We start from the raw sequence: 23,723 nt of genomic DNA on the forward strand, positions 1-23,723 counted from the left end.
TTTGACTTTTCGAATGTTTCCATGTTGCCTAGGTGTCCCGTGAAGCCGCAAAGAGGTTCCGAGCATACCTCCGGTGCGACCACGTTAGCTCTTGGATAATTTAATGACCATACGCACCTTAGTGTCATTTGTCAGGGCACCCCCTTAGAGGGGATAAATCAAAACACCGAAAAAAAGAACAAAGGACCGCAAATTGAACTGCCCGCCAAGAACACACTATGAACAACGCCGCGCCTAAACACCGAGGCACAATGGACAAATATGGTAGCGCACTGATAAGCCAATCATAGAACGCCGCGCAGGAGACAAGCCACGTGATGACAAACATTGACATGAAAAGGCAAGGAGCCAAGCAATGTGTGCTGTAATCGAGCCCAGAGGGGTTAAAACCGAGACGCACAAGGAGCAGCGTGGAGGCAAGAAACCAGGATGCGGAAGCAGCACGTGAGCTTCAAGGAACGAGCCAGGGGGACGTGGCCAGGCCACCGACTATGCCTACCAAGCCTGGGCGGGAGCGGGCCGACTTCGCATCGGCTGCGGCATCCTAGGCGCACCACGAACCTGTGGCTTCGTTGCCCCAATGGCGGCGGTCGGGTACCTCCGACCTTCACTTCGAGGGCCCCGAATGGATACGTTCGTGCCGAGACTACCTGGAACCTCCAGCGGCAGCGGATACCAGGTGGTAGAGAACGAGGAAACATGCCGTCCAAGGAACGACCGCGCGCATTGAGCGCCGGCATCAAGGACCTCCAGCGGCAGCGGCTTCCAGGCGGTGGCAACCGAGGAAACACGTCGGGGCGCGCGGAGGCCACACCGTCCGAGGAACAACCACGCGCATTGAACGCCGGCACAGATGCCAGACGAGGGCGAATTCCACCGAGTAACGTCCTCGCAAGTTTGCGACACGTCAGCGCCGACGACCGAGGTAGGCCAGTTTATTAGGGACACAATCGTAGGACACAACTAGGGAGTAGTGGTGGAAAATACAATATCTAGGACTCGATTTAATGAGTGTATATGAACTCATTGTGTAGAATTTTATTGTAAGTACTGTTAGGTTTTAATTTGAATGGTATTTTCGCGATATATTTAGTTACGGTTTTGAGTGTTTATCGGTTGCTTGCAATTGATGTTTTGAGTGGTTGGCTTTAGGATTTTTTTTGAAGCGTCCATTACATGTATGTTTTGTTAAACACGTCAACGGCTTTCCTGCGTCCATCTCTCTGAGCTGGTCAAGACAACCCCACGATCTGTTCACTTGACACTTAGAAGCTGCGTGTAGTGACAATAAGGCAGTTTGAATTTTAAAAATGGTTTTACGTGATTTTTACTCTCTTGGGGCAAATGTTATGATCGTCATCAGAACAACCAATATCAGCAGAATATCCACCATCTTGAATTACTCTCTCATATCCCACTTTTATGGTGGTCGTGTCCTCCCCACCCACTTCAACAACTTACCAGCTGTTCTAATGGTCTGAACTAGAGCTTGTTTTTTCTGCCTCAGTAATTTAATTTTATATTTTATGTACATCTATGACCTGAAAATTTTATACCGTTCACTAAGTAACATAACGAGCATTTATTTCGATTAAAGACGTGAAAACGTTTTGCACAAACAGAAGAAACAAAAGAATGTGCCGGAATCTGCACAAGACGTCATGTTGTCCGGCAGCTCACTCGTCCTTTTCTCTGATGCCTGCCGACTAGCCATCATTTAGGGGAGCCAACCATTCTGTGTATGCAGTTTTATTACAGAGACAAAAAGAGAGGCGCCATCGATCGATACCCTAATCGGTGCGTGGCCCCCGTCCAGAATGGGAACAATTTCGAGCTATAAATGTGAACCGGGGGTTTCTAGCTGCAGAGTTAAATCGTGGGGAAGAAGCTGCCATTAGTCTTCTGCCGCGAAACTGCTACCCCGGTTCCACTGCCGAAATAAGCGTGGTGTACAACCGTCTCACCCGCCCCTTTGCCTAAAAGGGTTTCGGACTTCGCATTTTTTGTCTTCGAGGCCCCCTTAGCGAAAGCGAGCGTTTGGAGAAAGTAGACTGCATAGGGTTCGCGTGTCGCCACTTTGGGGCGGGAAATGTAATTGCTTTCATCGGGGATGTTTGTAGAGATTATTTATTGCAGTAAAGCACAGCGAAAGTTAGCGAAAAAAAAAACTGCCCTTAGAGATCAGCGGAAACTTTTAGTGCCGCTCAGTTGCAGCCGCATCACGTTTATTGTTAGTTTGTGTTTAGCTTTATGCTACCTTCCATTTGTCACTTGGTAATTACAGTGGACTCTTTCAAGGCGCCCTTGCCATAATAAGGGGCGCGAATCACTCAAAGCGAATACGAAATCAGATTCCCCAGTACAAAGCATTGCATGCGTTCAACTGGATGGTTGAACAGCGCGCTTAAACTTTTTAAAAATTTGAGTCAAATATCTATGTAAATTGTTGGCCTCTTGTACTTTCAACGAGTTTTTTGGTACGTCTGGCGTCTTTAGACACTGGTCTTCCATACCCACACAGTAAGCGCTCCGTCAGGTCGGCTCGGAAATCTTACACAGACGTAGAGCCGAGATGGCGCCACATAAGCGACTACCTAAGAATAAATGACCTGCTGGGGATAAAGCGGTCTTGTGAAGCCGCCTTATATTATCATTTATTATGGAATAATGCGTCTCGCGCTTTTTCTGCCCAGTAGATGCTTCTATGCTTCATTCGCTTGATTGACAGCGGGACTTGCAATGGCGTTCAAATGTTTTATGGGAAATCAATAAGCTCCTGTGACAGGAAATATTGTTATGGTTACAATAGTCATGCTTGAAATATAAACATCTCGATGATTTGTAGGCTAGATTTAGTAAAAAATTTCAATTTTACAGTTGGGCTTCAACTACCAGTAAAGTTTTGTATGGGCCCCAGTATCACTTGCTCAGTAGCGCGTAAATCTTGACGAAGAGATTACCCGGTCTTTAGCGTCATAGAAAGCTGCGCAGAGGCAATTTTAATACAATTTCGTGGGTGCTGCAAATTCAGTTAATCGTTTGCCTCTGATAGGATGACAGTGACGAGAAAAAATTGAAAGCCATTCCACTCAATGTGAGAGCTGTCGAAGTGCAGAGCAGTGATTCGCCATTATGGCCTGCAGCAATGTTACCCGCTCACAAAAGCATTTCAAATTTCCCGCCTTCGCAGTGATCGCGCACCCCCTGACAGAAACTGTGCCCGCGGGAGTTCTGTTCTTTTAAAGCTTTTTTTATTTTGCTCTTTTGAGTTATTTTTAACACGTGATTTTTTTTTTGCCCGGCTGCAGCCTTTCTGCGTCATTCCGAACGCGCCATTTCTTTCTTCCGCGGCTGGAGCCTTTCTGCGACATTTCGAACGGGCCATTCTTTATTTGCACGGCTGGAGCCTTTGTGCGTCATTTCGTACGCGCCATTTTGTTCTTGCGCGGCCGCTTTTTTTGCTTACTATCCTAAAAACCAACCCAACGAGCATTTCTAACTAAAGGAACCCGGAGGCTATCGGTTATATACACAGATTTTGCATGAAATGTACCTGCAGCTTTCTTTACGCTAAATAACGGGGAGATGTATGGCAAGGGTCAGTGGTTCACGAGGTTTGAATGGTTATGAGTATTTAAACCGCGCGCTTTCCGAAGCCTCAGCGTGACTCCCTGACCCCGGTACCGAAGGCTTTACTTGTGTTCATTATCTCGTTGCGCCACCTGATTCCGACAATCGCATCGACCTTTAGCGAGCTAAGATGACAAGGCGAGCCTATGAAATGTTCTGCGCTTAAAATAATTTTTATAGTGCCGCTGTAGGGCAGATTTTTCTGCCGCTACCACGGCGCCGCTTTTTTTCCGCGATTGGTGTGCCGCCATGCTGGCGGTCCCTTGGAGACTGGGAAAAGCAGCCGCCACCCCAGCCGCATGCCGCCGTTCGCGTTGAACTGCGTATATTGCACCGTGTTCGGGCACTTAATCTGACTTGAAAATTGGTAAGTGCTTCTTTGTGTACGTGCCTGCACGCTGCAGCTTAACCGTTAACCAGAGAGCGCATTGAAGGCAAGCGAGAACTAATTATATGCGAAGTTTGCCCATGCTTTATACGGATAGCGCATGCAGAGTTGTGATCGCTGGTATCGCCGAGGTCATTACCTTTGAGGGTCTAATTTGACGAGCGACGCTTTTTGCGGTCCATTGGTGTACCCGTGGTTTTTGCATTCATTCGCTTTTTTTTTTTTTAATCCGGCCTGCAGGTCGTCGTACCCTGTGTAAAATTAGCGATGCATGGAAGCTACCCGTTCGGGCTACCGTCCCTGCGCCTTTGTTTACTGCACCAAGAACCGACGCAAATGCAAGAACCTAATGCGAGAAATAAAGCGATGAGATAGGCGTGTTGAGCAACGAGTGCCGAAAAGCGAAATTGAAGGCGTAACAAAAATTTTTAATGGTGGCGCAGCTCCTATAGCATGCGACAGCTCGTGACGAGCGTAATGAAATGATGATGATTAGCGTCGTCTGTTTCAAGGGATGACACTGACTGACTGACTGAACAAACTTTATTGAGGAATAGAAAAAGAAGTCTAAACCCTCTTTGTGTGAAAACAAGGGTGTTGATCAACTTCAACACCGTTGGTTTTTCTTAGAATGTTGAAAGGATGTAAAAAAGGTGTTCAGCTGTTCATTGTATAAGGCCATGCTTGGAAGCGTAATAGCACGGTAAAGAAGAAGACATGCCCTCATATGCTCCTCTACTGGCAAGAAATTTTCAAACGCAAAAAAAAAAATCTGGCGGCGACTTATTAACCGTAGATGAAAAGTGTGCAGAAAAGGAAAACTTTCACTGTTGCTGCAGCCGCTAGATTATTTTAGCAACGGCAAAAGCGGCACAGCAAAAAAGAACAAACAAAAAGGAGCCTTGAAATTAACTTTGCGGGGTATCAGAAAAAGAAAGCGTGTTCCATCATCAAACCCCCCCGTTCACTTCAGCAGGCTGCGTGGAACGCATTCGTTTTGCGTTCCCTTCCGAATGGTCGGCAACATGAAGAGATGAGGTGAGGATTGGAGCCTGCGGCCAGCTTCCGAACAGCGCCCTGTCAGATTGTTGTTGTTGTTGTTCCTTTTTTTTGGCGCATACCCGCTTGGAGGATTGGCCAGGATCGGGAGATATATTAGGGCTAATGTGCCCGATTTAGGAGACTAAATTTTGGAGAAAAAAAATTGTTGATCAGAATAATTGCACAAAAAATACAGGAATGAAAGTGTGCACTATGCAGGAATTTGCAAGAAGAGGCTATGCGGGATTTTGCAATAGGCTCTTATTTCGTCTCTGTACAAGAAGAGCGGCTAACAGGGTGGGCACCTAGTCTCTGAGGCGTAGGTGTGGACGGCCGTAACCAAATTCCTGTGGGGAAACCCAAGCGAAATGGCACCGAACGACAGTTTCGGTGCAGCAGCTGCCGTTTCTCACTACTGCCGCGTCGTCTTTGTGGTCGCAGGAAGCAGCGGGCCGAGAGATTCAACAGGCATATGCATGTTAGAATTCTAATCACGTAATAGACTTTCTGGAGGCCCAAAGCACTGCCGCGTTTGGGTCGTCATGCTGAACCGAAAATACTTCGAACCGAAGAGCTTTTCAATACCAAGTGCTGGCGTACGCCGCTTTCAGGAGCCCAATTATTCACTCCCCTTACGTTTTCCACCGTAAAATTCGGTTCCCTACAAGCGCGTCGTGCTGTGTTCTCACAACAATCACGTTCATTGAAGCTATGTTTTGCCGTGCTAGCTTTTTTGGGCCCATTGAAGTAGCTGACTTCCCAGTACCCTCTGTTTCTGTAGCCGCCCTGCAACAGAAGTAGAGGGTGGATGTTCGCTGACCATTCGTCTATGAAATGAACTCAGCTAACTTGAGGTGAAGCGAAGTTGGCGATAGACAACGCCATGAGGGTTAATAACGAGGCTTGTGAAAGCGGCGCAGGACCGCACGTTTCTTGCGAAACAGCTCGATTGCAAGAATTTTTGGTACTGCATGACGACCGATTCGCGGCAGTGATCTTGGCCCCCACAAAGTCTATTAGGTGATTAGAATTATCGCATACATACGCCTATTTCATCGCCATATTTCTAGCATCAGGATGCTGCGTTTGCGTTGGTTCTTCCTGCAACCGGCACAGTTGCGCTAGCTTGAATGGGTAGCTTCCGTACATCGCTAACTTCCACAGGGCACGGCGACCTGGAGGCGAAATTTGAGAAAAAAGCGAGTGACTTAAAACCAGGTTTCAGAACTGGACCGCAAAAAGCGTCGCAGTGTAAGATAGAGCCCCAAAGGTTGTAGTTTCGGCGACAACAGTGATCAGAACGCTGCATTCGCTATCCGTGTACAGCGTGGGCAAACTTCGCATACAATTAGTCCTCGCTCGCCTTCAATGCGCTCTCTGGTGAACGGTTAGGCTGCAGCGTGCAGGCACGTCAAATAAAAAGGTATTTACGAATTTGTTTGCCAGATTAGGCGCCAGAACACGGGGCAGCATACGCAATTTCTCGTGATCGGCGTCATGCGGCTGGGGCGGCGGCTGCTCTTCCCGCAGTCCCCGAGGAAGCGCCCGCAAGGCATCGTACCATGCAATCGCTGAAAAATGGCGGTACCCTCGAAATGCCGAAAATTCTTGTGTATATCACCGTTATATTACCGCTATAAGTAACTAGTGAGAATCGGAGAATAAGGAAACGCACATGTAATGTGAGTTAGCAGCGATAAAGAACTTACAAAGTGGAAATTAGTTGACTCTTCTTCAGCCTCGCTTTTCCACGCACGCACTCGCGGTTCCGCCGCAGGTGTCTTCCGTGTACAGACTGCCGTGTTATGTGTTATCTCTGTTGTGGCTGAGCGCCTGGGTACACGGGCCGACGTGACGTCACTGTATTAATTGCATAAAACGCGACTGTGAAAATAAACACGGGGCTTTTTCTTGGTTGCGGCTACATCGGAGTGGCGTCAGTCTTTTGCTCGCATCACCGCTCCCCAAGGAGCGAACACGACATGGTGTCAGAAGTGAGATTAGTCTCCTCGTCCTCGGCGGCATTGCGGCCCTCACCTTGCACTCGGTCATACGATGAAGGCCCCTACAGCGGCAGCCAGCCCACCAGCGGCCGCTTTGCCACCGCCTGCGCCGTTCAATTTCGACAGGACTTCCGAGTGGCCAGAATGGATTATGCGCTTCGATGACTACCGCAACTCATCGGGACTCAACGACAGAACCGAGGAAGCCCAGGTGAGGACGCTGTTGTACACCATGTGCAAGCAAGCCAGGAAAATTTTTCAGACGTTCGGCCTGGCGGAGGAAGAGTCCCAAAGCTACGTCATAGTAAAGACAAAGTTTGACGCTCATTTTGTGGCCGCCAAGAACATAGTCTAAGAAAGCAAAAATTTTCATCGCCGGAAGCAAGAGCCCGGAGAAAGCGTGGAAAAGTTTGTGACAGCCGTGCTTGAACTAGCCGACCACTGCGAATTTGCAGAATCGCGCGAGCGTAGGATCAGGGACAGATTTGTCGTAGGCTTCCGAGACGCACAGCTGTAAGAAGCTCTCCAGATGGATGCCGCTCTTACGCTAGCGACCGCTCTAGCGAAGCCCAGACTCAAGGAAACACTTCACCGACAGCAAATGGAACTTCGGGCTGACCGCAACGAGGCAACGACTGGCAAACTGGGCACCATTCATCGACCGGGAGGGGGGCACCACCGAACAGCAACGACAGTCGCTACATCCATGGTCACGGGAACACGACCGACTACCAGGGTACCGGTTCTGCGGACGTGAGAATCATGCGAGAACCCGGTGCCCCGCATGTTCATCACGGTGCCATCTTTGTGGAATCAAAGCACAGTTCGCCGTGAACTGCCAGAAATTCAAGGTAAACAACCAGGTGGGCGTGTGTATACTAGAAGGCGAAGGAGAAAATTTTTTTCTCGGGACACTAGGCAGATGTAATGCCAGATACGCGGACGTGTGTATTAAAAATGTACGCGTATGTGCAAAACTTGATTCGGGAGCCGAGGTCACGGTCGTGTCCTTGTCATGACGCCCTTGGGCAATTGGCGGGGGCCATAAACGTTTCAAAATTGGATGCAAATTCCGGGTTCCACCAGGTGAAGTTGGCAAAAGAAAGCCAATCTAATGATACTGAAAGGGAAAAAAAAATTTTCGGAGGCTTCTCACATTCGAAGTCTTCGCTCACACTTCTTATGCTGTGGTAAACTGGTTGCTTTGAGGTTATTTATACTTACTTAGGTCGCATTCAGAATTCTGGAGTGTCGTGCTTGTGCATTACTACCTACTACTACCTACTACTACCATTTCACCTTCACACGTATTCTTTGTGAATAACATAAAATTCTTCTTTCATATTAGGTACTAAAAAGGCTTGGCCACCAACTACCACCTGAACAGATGATGCAACGAAGCATTCGTTATACCACAGAACTCTTGTTATAGAATAAAGGAAATTCTGAGCACCAAAAAATATACCGGGTGGAATTGGAGTTGCCACTGTTTACAATAGCCACAAAATATGGGTGTCGAAAACGCACTCAAAGCATCACTAGAAGTTTGAAATAAAGCAAAAAAACATGTTTCTTTGACAATTATTGTTTTCTATTGCAACCAAAAACGTTAACTGGGAGGTTAATTTAAAGGGTGCGATCTCGGTGATTGTTCAGTATTGTTTATTTGACGTGAACGTCTGAAAACTTGGCGATGTAGGCTGATATGCCACTTCCCTACAATATTTACAAACGCTTCTTGTTCCAGGCCACTTTCAATTTACACCGAAAGTAAAATGTCATACTTCCACTTCCGAGTGCGAAGTTTAGTTTATCTGCTTTAAAATACAATGTTTTTGCGCTTAGGTCGCTAAAAGTGCCTACGTGGCATCACCAGAAAAACACAAACATCTGACACGTCACGGCACGCAAGAAAAAAGCCGAATGATTGATAGCTCCTCGCTCGGCGGCAGGACGCTCGCAAATCCGATCGCATCTAAGCACTTCTAGTAAGGCAAACATCCCCAGTCGTTTCCAATGCGCAGGCTTAGATGGGAGTGCGGCCGCTCTGACTTGATCGCCCGACGGAGACGGCAGACAGCAACGTTTCCCGCTAGGTGCCATTTATTCACGGCACGATGAACTGCGGGAAGGGGGATGAACGACGCCGACGCTGAAGCGGTGCCCCGTACTACGGCTTCACGTCAGTTTTTTTTATTTGATTCTGGTGGCTTTGAAAATAAGAAAGATAAAGTAAATTTTGTTCGACAGCTTGAGAGGAAAATCATGCTGCTGCCAGATTCGAATTACCCTTTTGTGTGCACAGATAGAGCGTGGCGAGAAAACATCATTACGTGCTGTACACAACTGAAAAAAAAGGAAAGCTTCATGTGTGGGGAAACTTTTTTTACATCCTTCATCGCATATCTACCGACTATTGAAAGTACATATTGCTTATGCACTGAAATCACCATTTCTGACGAGTACCAACGAAAAGAACTATAGCAGCGGCTCAGCTCGGCTGTGCCAGGATATCCTACGTAGAGTGAGCTAAGATTCAGCTGGTTATTCTTAGGTTTCCTGGTTTTCTCGGATTAGCTGATTATAAACCTAACTACTGGTAAAACTATTTCCAATCCAATCCAATCGAATCCAATTCGATTCAATCCAGTCCACTCCAGTCGCGTCCAGCTGTGCGCCATGAGACGTCACTGCTCCTCGCGCATGCGCAGCACGGCTCTCCATGAGCCACACAGAATTCCTCAACCTCGGGCAGTGTAGCTCACGCTACAAAAATTGCCCTACGACAGTTTGAAATCGCCGCTGTCAGCGCGTAAAACAACCAAAAAGTCCACAAATCATCAACCGGGATCATTCAAACTTTCGTTTAGTTTTTTGAGACAAAGACATCAATGCAAGCCGTACCAAGTCGTTGTGAGGCCAGAAGATTGAAAGCAATTTCCTTATCGCCCGGGTGTTTGCTTTCTTTGCTAGGCCACTATACGACCTCTACAATTCAAGAGATTTTGCTGCTCATTCAAACCCCATAGTCGTTGTAAGAATATATTTCTGCAGCGAGCGGCTGCCGACTGTGCGGGTTTAGGTTGGGTATTTTAAAAACGAAATCTAAATGTTTTCAATGCAAAGCTGTTTAGGCAAGCATTGCTGTGAGCTATTAGGATATCATTTTCCTACGACGGCATTGTACGCTTGGAAAGGCAACTGGCTAAAATAGAAACGACTCCTGGTAGAGTAGGTGCTGGAACAGCAACGTTGGGACTAATTACATTACCCCTCACTAGGGAAATGACCAGAATGTTGTAGGAAAGACAGCTGTCTCCACTATACGAGCTTTTCTCCATGCTGCGCACTTATGTCAAGTTTGTAGCCAGTTAGACCGGATCGGTATCAGATCTTGCGACTTGAGGAGTAAATTGTTTCTCTGGTTTCCTTGTCCGTCTTCATTCGATCAATGTAGTAATTCGCCATTCATGAGCCGACATAGTTATGAGCCAACATAGGTTCGCCGGCCTGCTGTTTTACAATGGTAGAGGGACGTTAATTTTTTTTATAGATATACGATTGAATGACTATGCGCAAAGCGTGTCAACCTTTCTCTCGCCTGCTCGAAATCGCCCCACCTTATATAAACGCAATATTGGCACCTCCAAAAAGTATTGTAGGGCCTTCATTATGGGAACTGCTTCGCGAGACATTAAAAAGTATTTTGTCTCAGCACTGAGAAATTCCGGTCACCCCGAAAGCGGTGTTAACTTGCCCGCACCAACATGCCCGAAAAAGGAGAAGAGCTGCTCCTACCCGCGAGGCGCTCTATCAAATGGGGTTCGGTCGGCACCAGAATCCCAGGACGCTCGCCGCCGAGTCTGTACACAAAGCAGCCGCGTCGGCGGAGTGCCTCGAAAGCGCGTCATCCCTATCTAATATTTGCCGCGCTTTCGAGGCGCTTTTTCAAAGAAGGTGCTACGAGTTCTGCCGCGCCTCCGCCAGATGGCGCCACGGGTCCCGCGACCGAGAGAAGACGCAGTGAAACATACCCCTCGCGAAGGGCACGATCAAATGCAGAGCATTTCCGGGGGCGCACGACGTTAAGTAGTTTGCGTTACATTAATGTTGTTGCAATTGTGGCAACTGCTGACGAGAGAGCGCTCGTCAGCAGTAATTTGAATGAGTCAACGATATAAGGCGCGTTCATAGCGTCCCATTCTGTGTCGGCTTTGAGGCGCAGTGGGTAGAGCACCATGTACATTGCGTTCCGCCCGCAGGGTCGAGGGATCGAAACCGGGCGCCCGGTAGTATTTTTTTTATATATAGTAGGGAGGGGTGCGGTGCGGACTACGGACGTCAACGCGGGTGACATCGTGAGTTACTGAAATGCTCTGCATTTAAAAAATAATTGGGAGTAGGTGAATAACGGTTGAACACTTGTCAGCTTTAAACACATCACACAATATACAGCGAAGCGTGATATGACTATGGTCATACGTATTTTTCTGATACATGAACAAAACACAACGCTCCTTGTCTTTCGCGCGATTCAACCTAACGTGCGTAACTAGTGTACCCCGCTTATCCGAGGCAGCAGCAGTTGTCCACGTGGGAGGGCAATGGTCACGCTCCACGTGTCTCGGAAGCACGATGCGTTCCTTAGCGCGAGAAGACATTCGTCCAGGTGGTTTTGTTTGCTTAAGGTTTACTTTCGCTACTTTAGTCATTTAAGCCTTTCTGAGCATTTTATAATACAGGACTGAAATGCTTTCGGCAATTTTGGTTTGAGCGCTTCGGTTCCACTTGACAGACAAGTTCTGTGAAGCTTACCGCTGAGATATGTTTGCGCATCGATATGACTGTGACTAAGGGCGTGTCCGAAGTTATAGACCAGCCGATTAGTGCGTACCATAGCTGCCACCAGGTCATTGTCACGACTATCGCCACCACAAAATAATGATCCGGTAATACCACAGTATCAAATAATCACCCCTTAATACCACATTTTCTGCGCTCGCTGTGTGATATAATTCCGGGGTAAATGAAGCTACCACAGGAGAAAAACTATTCACTCACGTGATCTAAGTGCTAGACAGTCAGGTGCGTTCGTCTTCCTCGCCTTTTATTTGTTTTTTTCATCGAGCGTACGTAATATGCCACGAATAGTAACTATCTAAAAAATACGCATGATACAAACATTCAAAGAACACAAATGGTCGTGACCATGTATCATTACTGTAAATTTAAAAAGTCAACGCCACTTAATTCCTATCACGCATAATGAAATCTGGCCCTATCCACCAGCCATGCTCATTGTCGTTTAGTGATTTTACTTTTTGTTTTTCTGACTTTACTTAGTGTTTAAGGTTTCACCCCTGATATATGACTATTGTTTTGGCGCTAAGTGCCCCAGTTGGCCTTGCGCCACAAACATCCAACCCTCATCATCAACGCCACTTAATACCAGAACATCTTTTCGACACATATTGAAAAGGACAGCAACCGCATATGCTTTTCCAGGCCTTAGAAAAATTGCTTCCGTTTCAGACCAGCGCCCCTAGCTGACGTGCTGCAGGGATTTAATTGGTTTTCACGCGGGAATCTCAAAGTTAAAAAGATTTGCCCTTTCAGAATTACGGTCCTGGAAATATTATCCCGAACAGTTTCATTTTGTGCCATTTTGCCTTCTTAGGACTTTGATTTCACCATCCGTAGGATTCTCGGTACAATATACCGCCCTATTTTATTTCTTCCTACCCCATATTTGCTTTTCCTTCTCGGGCTTCGCACGCATTCCTGGATGAAACGCACTTTATCATTTGTACCTTGAAGTAAGGTACCTTTTTGATGTGGTCGCCAAACGGTTATATTTGGCTAAACACAGCACTCCTCCACTTTGTCACTGAACAACAAGAGCGCGTCATTTTCTTGTCCTTTCGTGTTGTATACAATGTCCGCCGTTTGTAATTGTTGCAGGCTTCTATCAAAAATCCCTAAACAAATTTACCAGTCCATCCTAAAGCAAGTTGAAACACGTGCGAAAGCTTTATAACTTAAACAGTGAGCTAAAAGTGCGTCCACATCTTCTTTAAAAGTACGTCGAAGCATCGCTGAAAGTGCGTCCAATCAATCGTTAAACCCTGAAAGAGCGAAATTCAAAAAGAAGAACGAATCCATGGGACGATATCTTGAACACTAAGTAAACGCATCTGCGAACGACCTAGACAATACAAATACACGGGTTATATGGTCAATGCAGTAATACCTCGTTAACTCGAAGTAGTAAAAACCGTGAAATATTTTAAGATAAGCGCATTGCCGAGATAAACAATGTTGCGCGAGTTGCCATGAAATATCGAGTTGTTTTCAGAAAGGCGCAACTATTTACTTACCTGTCGCACTTCCTGCAGCAGTAGTTCTCCAAGGAAAGGCTGCGCTCCATTTAAGTTTTTTTTATTGCAAAAGGGACCCGTCCTCTCCATTGGTTTTCCCCTGCATGACACACCTCTACCTTCTAGTACACTACACCTCTGCCGCTGCGCGCATTCTCTACTTTCACATGACGTGCCACTGGGATGCTTGACCAAGTTGGTATGCCTCTAGGCTCAGACCACGTTCGGGTAAAACATCGGCTTCGCGGTAGGCGCGGCTAAACGGGAAAAAAATCGAGAGACTTAGGCGCGGCAACATCGCGCGAATCTTGTGCAACGGTCGTAGGCGGCAAAATTTTTGTTCCACTCTCAGTCAAGATTTCGAGATATCCGCAGTTTGGCCAGAAACTACTTGAAAATAAAAAGAAGCAAATACATCGGACGTATAGGAAATGGTACGGTGCCGCGGGAAATTTCGAGTTAGCCGATTTTTCGACATATGCGAGTTCGAGTTAACGAGGTATTACTGTATATACAATTGTACTCCTTCTTCTGATCTTGAACTTTCTGTCTTATTGTCTTATCTGGAACGTTTTTGGGGGGATTTTCCCCTAACCACTTTGACACAATGGAAGCCCGGCTTAACGCATGCGCCGTGTGTCCAAAGATGATATCAGAGCATTTCGGTCGACCAACCTTTCTGTGAGGAAGTTAATTAGTTTGATGACACGACGCCATAGGTCCCACTAATAACGATTTCGCTTAAAAACCGAAAACAATAGGCGTTTTGTACTAACAAAACGATAGCTCGGACACATGCGGCGAAAGGAAGTGGTGATTGTATGACATCCACGATATCAACAGATCTCACAAGTTGTTTAGAGAGTAAGAATATAACAGCGTTGGCAGCGCTAAATTTCGTACAAAACTGAAAAAAGGAGTGCCGCAGCAAACAGTCTAGTGGGAAAGCACGCGTGAGACAGCTTCACCCAAGTGTTCTTTGTCATTATCTCAAAAAGCTAAATTGTGAGCAATTGCAGGACAAAGGACCCCCTCGTGAGCTTCCAATAATTTCTGTCTTGCGATGTCTGTGTTTTTTCCACGCCTCCACAGTTTCCTATTGTATCCTTTAATGAAGTTTTTTTCCTCAGTATACTCCCGGCTTTTGGTAGTCATTTTTTTGCCTGGTGGCCGACCGTTTCTCATTTTTAATAAAAACATCCCAAGTCCAAATTTTTTGTTGAATGGATCACGGATGGCTTACCTCGCAAATTTATTTGTGGCATATAACGCGGTCATTTTGTGTACCTAACCGCTATTCTCATCATCCTCCTTTCCATGATGTCTTGGAAGACCTAAGTTTTTTGGGGGGCATTAAGGCGTTCAGGTCCGGACTGGCTTCGCCATTATAAGTATTAGGCTTTGTATGTATACTATTTATTAAAGAGGAAGATTTAGCACAGCGTTTTGTAGTGTTCTCTCCGAATGCTGCCTAGTCCCCACCTATCCTTAATGTAGCCCACCTGATTTCTTTCTTGGGTCTGGTTCATCACTGACATGTTGTCCTCCTTTTCAAACACCTCACAACATAGGCTATAAGTGACGGTTTCTGTATATCGGTGCAACGCTAATTTTGATTTCATCATAATAATTATTATTCCCACGATGACACTTACAAGTGCCGACCTGGTAATGGCTTGCGCTAGGAAAGCTTAGAAAATGTATGAGAGTTTTAGGCGGGTCGTCTCAGGAGACACTGAAAACGACAATGTCTTCTGGATAAAAAGTGCCTGAAGTGTTGTGAATTTATTCGCAACTGGCCATTTTTAATCTAACTTTCTGTATAACCCCTTCGCTGTGCAGCCAGCAACATTTTACACATCACGTTTACTCTCCTGGGCTTCAGGTTGAGAAACTCGCCGTTTTTTTGGGAACTGTTATTCTATTGGTGCGTTGCTTGTAGATGTCGCCAAAAGTCTTATGCAAGTTTCCGGAGTTCCATGATTCTTCAACTCTTGGTGACTGTGTCTACAGAATCAAACAGTTTTCCTTAACCAAAAGTATTTCACCCAAAGAACAATACTATACTCCGCACATTTCTCCTTTCTAAAAAATAACATACAGCGATAAATTTGTTCCGAGCTGCTTTCTGGAATTGGGGTGTCATCACAGTTGTTCGACATGTATGGTGTCAGTATTGCGGCAACTATTACTTTTGTACACAAGGTGTATACAAAATGACAAAAGCTTTTTGTGTTGTTTTCAGCTTTTGAGTTCATCCTGCTTTTAAATGAGAAATATATTGGCATAAAGTTTGCCTATGGGTACCCTTAAAGGGATATTGGAGTGTAAAATCAAGTTGGCCTCTATCGATAGATAACTCTGCAGTGAATCTAAATACACCATTCTCACGACTAGCAGTTGTTTAATAAGGCATAAAAGGCCGCAAAAGTGAAAGCGGGTATTCGACGCTTCGTACGTGTTTAGTAATATGGTTTGTGATGTCACAAATGATGCGACCAGCGAGAGCTCATTGAAGCAGCATCTATACAAGTTTTCCACCCTTAAACCGTTCTTCGGTCGTTCAGCACGTGAAATAAAAAAATGTAAATAAAAAGACATTACGGTAGCTTCTCCTCCCTAAAAACACAGACTATAGCTTTTATACATTGAGAGAGGCGCAGTTTCTCTCACGCTTCAGAGTGGGCCGTGATGTTTTCAGTTGCGTTTTTGAAATCACGTGTTTTACATTGGTGCGCAGTTAGCGAAGCCAAGAATCTACGATGGCACACGCCTGAGCTTCCACAACCAAGCGGCAAAAGGAACAAGATGTTTAGGATACCCCCCTGAGCATCTAATCTTCCGTTCTCGGCATGGGGATGTTGCTATCGGTAAAGCGTTCCCGTGCCCGGTTCGAACCTTATCGCCCGTGAAAGTAAATGTGATTACCTCGTGCTCTTCCATTCGCGGCAAGGCGCTGCAGATAAACAATTCGTAAGCATCCCATAGCTCTACCCTCTGGCCGGGGGAAGCAGGGCAGCAATATTCACTTGCAATGTTCGCAGGCCGCATTATGTGGCCAGCGGCTTATTCAAAGAGCGAAAAAAGGACCCCTTCACTCTCAGCTCATCGACATCGATTGCTCGAAGCGGAGAGTGCAGTCGCAACTGATTACCTTTCACAGACGCAATGGTTACCGCGCCAAGAAGGCGCCAGCGCTAACTCGCTAGAATGGCGTCGGAGAAAGCGCGCTCGGGGTACCCATTCACGTATTACCCCCACTCCTCCTCCACGTGCCCTCCCCAGGTGGGTAGACTCAGGCAGCGGTTGATGCGTTTTGTTGCGGTGGGCATCAAGAATATATCAAAAAGCATTTGTCGTTCCGTCTGGGAGAAAACATAAACGCCCAAGCCAGCCTCTTGGGCGAGAGAAACATTGTCAACGTCGGCCATGGCTTGGATAGATAGATAGATAGAAACTTTATTGTTCATGGGATGGTGGGGCGAATCAGCCGCCTCGGTCCAGGCAGCCGCTGAGGGCCCTAATGATGTGGGCTGCCAGTTTCCGTTGCTGTTGGAGACTCGCCGCAACAGCCAGCCACTCTCCGGTGTAATTGTGTGGTTGGGTTGGGTTGTAGGGGCACTCCCACAGAATGTGGTCCTGGGTAGGGGGAATAAGGCCGTGGGGACAGAGTGGGACAGGGGTGTCTGGCGTGCGTTGGAACAGATGGAGCCGAGCGGGTGTGTGCAGTGTATATGTTTGCGCCTGCCGAATGACTACTTGCTCGCGACGGGTAAGCCTGAAATGGAGGGGAGGGAACGTGCGGCGTATGCTCAGAATGTCTGCTAAGGTGGGGAGAGGAGGGGCAGGACAAGGATTTGTGTCGCGAGCGTCGACGGGGGCCCGGAGGAGAGCTTCGCGGGCAAGCTGATGAGCGCGTTCGTTCCCTGCAACGCCTGCGTGACCAGGGATCCAGTGCACGTGAAAAGGCCCTTTACCGTTGTTGAAGAGGGACAGTGAGGAGGGGAACGCAAGACCTTGAGCCAGGTGGTAGCATGCTGACTTCGAATCGGTGTAGATATTGGTCGTGCGGACGGGGGATGTGTTGTCAGCAGCGGCAAAAGCGATAGCGAGAAGTTCGGCTTCTTCTGGGGAGGTGCAGCGTCGAGTGATGGAGTAGTGAGTACCCTCTGAAGAAATGAAGGCGACCGCACCGAGGTTATCTTCAAATGCCGCATCTGTGAATACGTGGAGGCTGTCGGTATCACGGTTTACTATCTTGGCGTAGTTTGCGGCACGAATAAGACGGCGTTTGGGATTGCGTTCCTTGTCCATGTGGCGGGGAATAGGTGCTACGGTAATATGTTGGAGTATTTTGCTGTCTAGAGGAGTTGTTTGAGGTCGAGGAGGACGGGACGGGTATCCTAATGTGCGTAAGATATGAAGACCTGTGGCAGTTTCGGAGAGGCGTTGACGTTGGTGGCTGCGGTGGATGTCAATTATGTCAGTAACCGTCAGGAGAACACCAAGTTCCGCAAGTCGGGTGGTGCTAGTGGTAATAGGAAGACCCAGAGAAATTTTTGTCGCTTTGCGGATTAGAGCGTCAAGCTTCCCTTCCAAGGTGCGCGATAGGACGCCGTACGGCGCTTGATAGCGAATGCGGGAGAGGATAAGAGCATCGCGGAGGTGAAGAAGGTCCTGTTCTTTGAGTCCCCTGGAGCGTGTAGTGACACGGCGCATCATGTTAAGAATGGGTTCGGCCTGACGGAGTATGTGCTGCACAGCCAAACCTCCTCCTCCATCAGATTGCATGTGCAGGCCAAGAACTTTCAAAGTTTTTTGTGGGTAGATGGTGTTGTCATGGTGATGAAGGACAACTTGAGGTGGTTTCCAATTGCGGGAGTGCCCAAGCAGCAATGAAGTTTTCTCAGCCGAGCAAGCTGTACCGATAGTGTGAGCTGCTTGATTAACGGCTCTGAGGGCGTCTTGAAGGGTGTCTTGAATGAATCCCGGACTGCCGCGTTTGATCCAGATAGTAATGTCGTCGGCATACAGAGAGTACTGAATTTCGGGGAAAGATTGTAGAATTCATGCTGAATTTTTGCGCAGCGTAAGACTAGGACAGATAGAACAAGGAACACGAAGACCAGCGCAGACTAACAACTGAAATTTATTTCTTAAACAACACATATATATACATACACTATCTAACAACCCTTGATCACCGCGCATGAGCAGGTTAGTACACTCTCCATCAAAATCCAAGGCATGATACCCGTACATTCAAACTGACTTGATAAGGCGAACTGCCGCCTCGCAACAATATTATACTATCTTGTATTGGTCAGCGAAAAATTCAGCATGAATTCTGAGTACCAACTAGCCCGCCTGACGGTGTTATTAAAGATTGTAGAGCACGGTGGATACGGCGCATGGCCAGGTTAAATAATGTAGGAGAGAGGACCGCACCCTGAGGAATGCCTCTCTGAGGGTGAGGTACCGCGTCAAGCTTGTGGTCGCCAATTTGTATGGTCAGGGTGCGAGATTGAAGAAAGCCCCGGACGCAACTGTACATGTTCGAGCCGCAATTTGTCTCTGCTAGTTCTGACAGCATAGCGTCGTGATCCACAAAGTCAAATGTCTTCATTAGGTCTATAGCGAGGATGGCTTTCAGCTGGGCTGAGCTGGGAGACTGAAGGATGTCCTCGTATATGCGAAGCAGTGTGTCTTGAGTACATAGCTGTGAGCAATATCCAATCATAGAGTGAGGGAGTGCTTGGGTATCCTCTAGATGTTGCTGAAGGCGATTTAGGGTCATACGCTTCATAACTATGCCAACGTGAGAGGTCAGTGTTATTGGACGGAGATTAGGGAGATCTAGAGGTTTACCGGGCTTCGGGATGAAGATCATGTGGCCCTTCTTCCATAAGTTGCAGAGTGGTATTTGTCCTGTCCAAACGAGGTTGATGGTATGTAAGAGATGGTGTTGGTCAGCATCTGACATATTCCGAAGTAGGGCGGTAGTTACAGAGTCGGGACCAGGAGAATTGCTGCCTCTACACATACGGAGGGCGATGCGAAGCTCAGCCAAGGTGAATTTCTCATCAAGTTCGGGGTTTGGAGAACCATTATACTCAGAATACCGAGGTTAACACAAAAAAGGAATATAAAGTTTCTTCATGGTGTCCAGTAGAGTGGCTGGGTCTTTGTGGTGAGCGGTGAGGCGATTGATCTTCTTGGTGGTCATAATCTTTGTGGATTCCGGATTTATTAAAGCTTTGAGTATACGCCACGTCTTGCTAGTGCTAAGGGTGTTTTGAAGTTCATCACACATGGTATTCCAGTGTTCCCTGCGTAGGTCGTTGGAGTATTCTTGAATGTGCTCGTTAAGTCTATTGATTCGGGCGCGGAGTCTACGGTTTGTTTTGCAGCGAGTCCACCGCTTCACGAGAGAAGCGCGGGCTTCCCAACAGTGTGACAGGTGTGCATCTATGTGAGGAGTGACCTCGTTCGTGGCAAGAACCTTGGTATTGTTATCAAGAGCATGCATAAGTTGCTGGGTCAGGGTAGGTACGTCTGTGAAAGGGGGGTCGCAGCGCTGTTGTCGATATTTGTGCCAATCGGTGATGCGAACAGATTTCCACTTGATTCGTTTTGGAGATGCGGAAACCGTGAGGCGTAAGATGGCATGGTCACTGCTCATATATTCCTGAGTGTGTTCCCATCGTAGAAGGAGAGCTCGAGTAGCGAAAGTGAGGTCGGGGTTGGTATTGCGTTCAACGGAGTTGCCCATCCGTGTGTATTCTTGTACCAAGCTTCTTGCGCCGCACAATGCACCCGACGGCCTTTCCTGCATTCCCTGATATAGCCCCAGGCAGAATGTGGGGCGTTGAAGTCGCCGGCCAGGATTTGCTGAAGACGGGTTTTGGTTCGACAAGGATGGAACAGTTTATCAAGCTCCGGTAATGTATTGCGCGGGGGACTGTAAACGTTGGTAATGAGCAGAGGGCCGCGCTTAAGAGGAATTGAAACAGTGAGGCTATTGGCGGTGTCATGTTCAAGAGTAGCCGTGAGGGTGGAGTGAACCCGTGTGGCAAGGCAGAGACTTTGCTGAAACGTGACATATCCAGGTAGCGTAGGATTTAGTCCTGTCTCTTGGAGGAGGAGGATGTCTGGTAGCTGAGGTTGTGACTGAAGCCAAATGAGGAAGGAATTACGCTTGTTCTTGAAACCATGACAGTTCCATTGAATTAGGAGTACGTGATCTGCCATGCTTATTCCGCGAGAGGTGACGGTGCTGGAGGGAGGGGATAAGTGGACTGCAGTTGAGTGATAAAGCTGGAAAAGAGAGATTGAAAGTGTTTACTCTGCTATTCAAAGCGCATATTGAGCTCACTTGAAAAGTGGGCAACGTGGTCAGTGTATTCTTGATGTTTCTGCTGGAAAAGGGCTTGTTGCTCGTGACGTAAAAGCTACCGTTGCAGCGTGAGTGCGCCTAGCGCCATGCATTACTATCTGAACCGCAGATGTTCATTCTTCCAATTTGTGACGCGACAGCTACGCCACCAAAAATGAAAGCGAAACGGGAGACAAAATCCGGCTTTATGTACGTATTTCTTGACAAATAACGCATAGTTTGTCGTCGAAGACAGGTCGACAGAGCTACTAAGCGTATGATATTTCAGTTAAAACCATATTTCATTCATCCGTTAACCTCCTGGTCATTTCAAAATGACTTTGTCAACGTTGCTAGTGCCATGTACTCTTCAACCTTTATTTGATGCAGGAGTATTTTTTCGAGAACTGCAACTGTTGCTGGCTTCGATGTCTTCAGAGCGTTTTCCACCATCTGTTCAGTTACTGTAGAGACCTCGTTAACAAAACTTTAGTTTTCTGCACTGTTTCATGCCCTGATGCTTACAATGTACAACCAAACATAGAACCTCGCTAAATTTATTATCTCACCTGTGTTCTGCGCAGCGCTTTCTTTTTGGTCTCTAGGCGCGCCCATTATTTTTTCACAACAGCAAATTGGTTCTTAGTCACCCTTAGGTTTCCGCTTTTTCTCCCCTTTTTTCCAAACTTTGTATGGTTACTCTGCTTGTTATTCGATTAAGCCAGATCGGCGAGCTTGATTCGTTCCTTCGTTCTTGTCACTTTTTTCTGCGTTTCGGAAGATATTCCATAGTTTTCGGAAATAGTATACCAGCAATATTTCTAGGTGATCTTAGGGTACAGCTATGGTTTTGTAATTTCGCCATTAGGCTGTTGTTCAGTACATGCGCCGGCTTCATTCTACCTGTTTAGAATTGAGTTATTTCTCCAATTACCCGCGGCGGTGGCTCAGTGGTTGAGGCGTTGCGCTGCTCGGCACGAGGTCGAGGGTTCAATTCCCGGCCGCGGCGGCCGCTTTTCTGATGAAGGGGAAAAGCGAAAACGCCCGTGTGTACGAGATTTCGGTGCACGTTAAAGATCCCCAGGTGGTCAAAATTATTCCGGAGCCCTCCACTACGGCGCGCCTCATCGCCTGCGTTGCGTCGGGGCGTTAAACACGGGAATAAATCAATCAGTTCTCAAGTTACATTTCAAATTTCCGTACCTAGTTTCTTGCTGACAGGAATTTGGGTTTTCTCCTTTTTGATAGTTCATTTGGTTTCTTTCTTATTAATACCAGTATTATGCTCCTCATGAATCTGTCATCAATGATCCTAATTCTTTTATCCCAAACATTTTAGCTTAGATTTCCGCTACAAGTTAGGTGTTCGTGTGTCGATTTATATTGCTTCGCTTTCGGAAGAATGTATCATTACTTTTCGCAACAATTCTGTCTGATGATTTCCCTACCACAGTACCAAGATTTTATGGGCGAAGCTCCTCTTGCACGGGCCCTGTCCCGTCCCTCGTTGCTGCTGCATTCGGCACATTAATGATGATCGTGGTAGGATCCCCCTAGGTATTGGGCAACCAAAGATTGGCTGAAGAGGTCAAAACGTTCAACGCGTTCGTTGCTACCCAACAAGGAGGAGAGGAAGAAGAAGTGGTTGTCGTTCGTCGCCTACGAGCTCAAGACACGTACCGCGGGTACGCGACACAACACGGTCTGCAGAAGGCTACGGCCAAGGTGGCTAAAATGTCACCCACCGAATTCGCCAACTTACCCATGCAGATTCTCATCGTCCCAAACAAGCCCTACATAATCACCACAAACATCGACGTCGTCGACGGGCGTGTCAACAGAGCGGTGGTAAGCTCGACGTCTCGAGTCTTTATATGATGTGCGGACGAATTTTTCACGGTTTTACCGATAAGGATTTTTTCTTCGCCCCTCTCATCATCATTCACTTTGTGGAGATGGCGGAACTTTTTCGTCTGTTTCGTTGCTCCCGGGAGGCACAGTAACGGTTGTGGAGCGGTTGGCATTTTCGCTTCACCCCGTTTCGGCACCTGAACGCCGTGGCCAATCCGGGCCGGCGACAATATAACACCTCGGTTATTTATATAAGGCAGTGAGATATAGTGAAGAAATACCCACAGCTTATGTTAAATGTCGTAACGCGAACCTGTACAATAAATGGCTAAGTTTTTACTGACGGGATATGGGCGATATAAACATTATACTATCAAATCGACTTAATATCGGTAATATATAGCGTGACATATTACAGTTTGCCTATTTATGGTGTTTTTCCGCATGCTACACTGAGGATAGTTGTTATACCTTAGATGCGCATATATGATCTGCCTGGGGACGTCATTAGCACACGTAGGCAGGAAAACAACGTAAATCACCCCATTTTGTCAGCTACTTTGAGGAAGCAAGAACAGAACAAAAGATTGCTTCACCCTTGTACAAAATTATTCTGAAAGAATGTCACCTTAGCGCGTTGCTTCTTTTTGTTTCCTTCCTATCAGTGATTCCAACCAGCGCGCATATTTCCTGTCAGATATCGCAGACTGTTCCCGTTTGAAGACGCGTATGGTTTCTGGAATCTTCGGGAAAAAATGTAAGCCCCTCTTACGCTCCAATTCACTTCAAAAGAATGGAAGGCTTATCTTTCAAAGCACTCTCAGGCTTAAGTCACAACGACGTAAAAGGGAAGCGTGCGCTTAGGATTTGCGCCTGCAAACACGGAAATCTCGTTTCGGAATAGGATATGTGGCTATTTTTTTTACTAACTCAAGATATTTTGCTGCAAATTTATCACTCTTCACTGGCCTTTCTTTACCTCGTGCTTTAGCACGAGGTAAAGAAAGGCCAGTGCAAAGACCTTCTGCGACGGCATAAGCAGAGGCGCCGAGTTAACG

The sequence above is a fragment of the Haemaphysalis longicornis genome, unplaced genomic scaffold (genome assembly GCF_048455015.1).
Source record: "Haemaphysalis longicornis isolate Haplotype H1 unplaced genomic scaffold, Haemaphysalis longicornis Haplotype H1 scaffold_74, whole genome shotgun sequence".
NCBI classification, from domain to species: Eukaryota; Metazoa; Arthropoda; class Arachnida; order Ixodida; family Ixodidae; genus Haemaphysalis; species Haemaphysalis longicornis.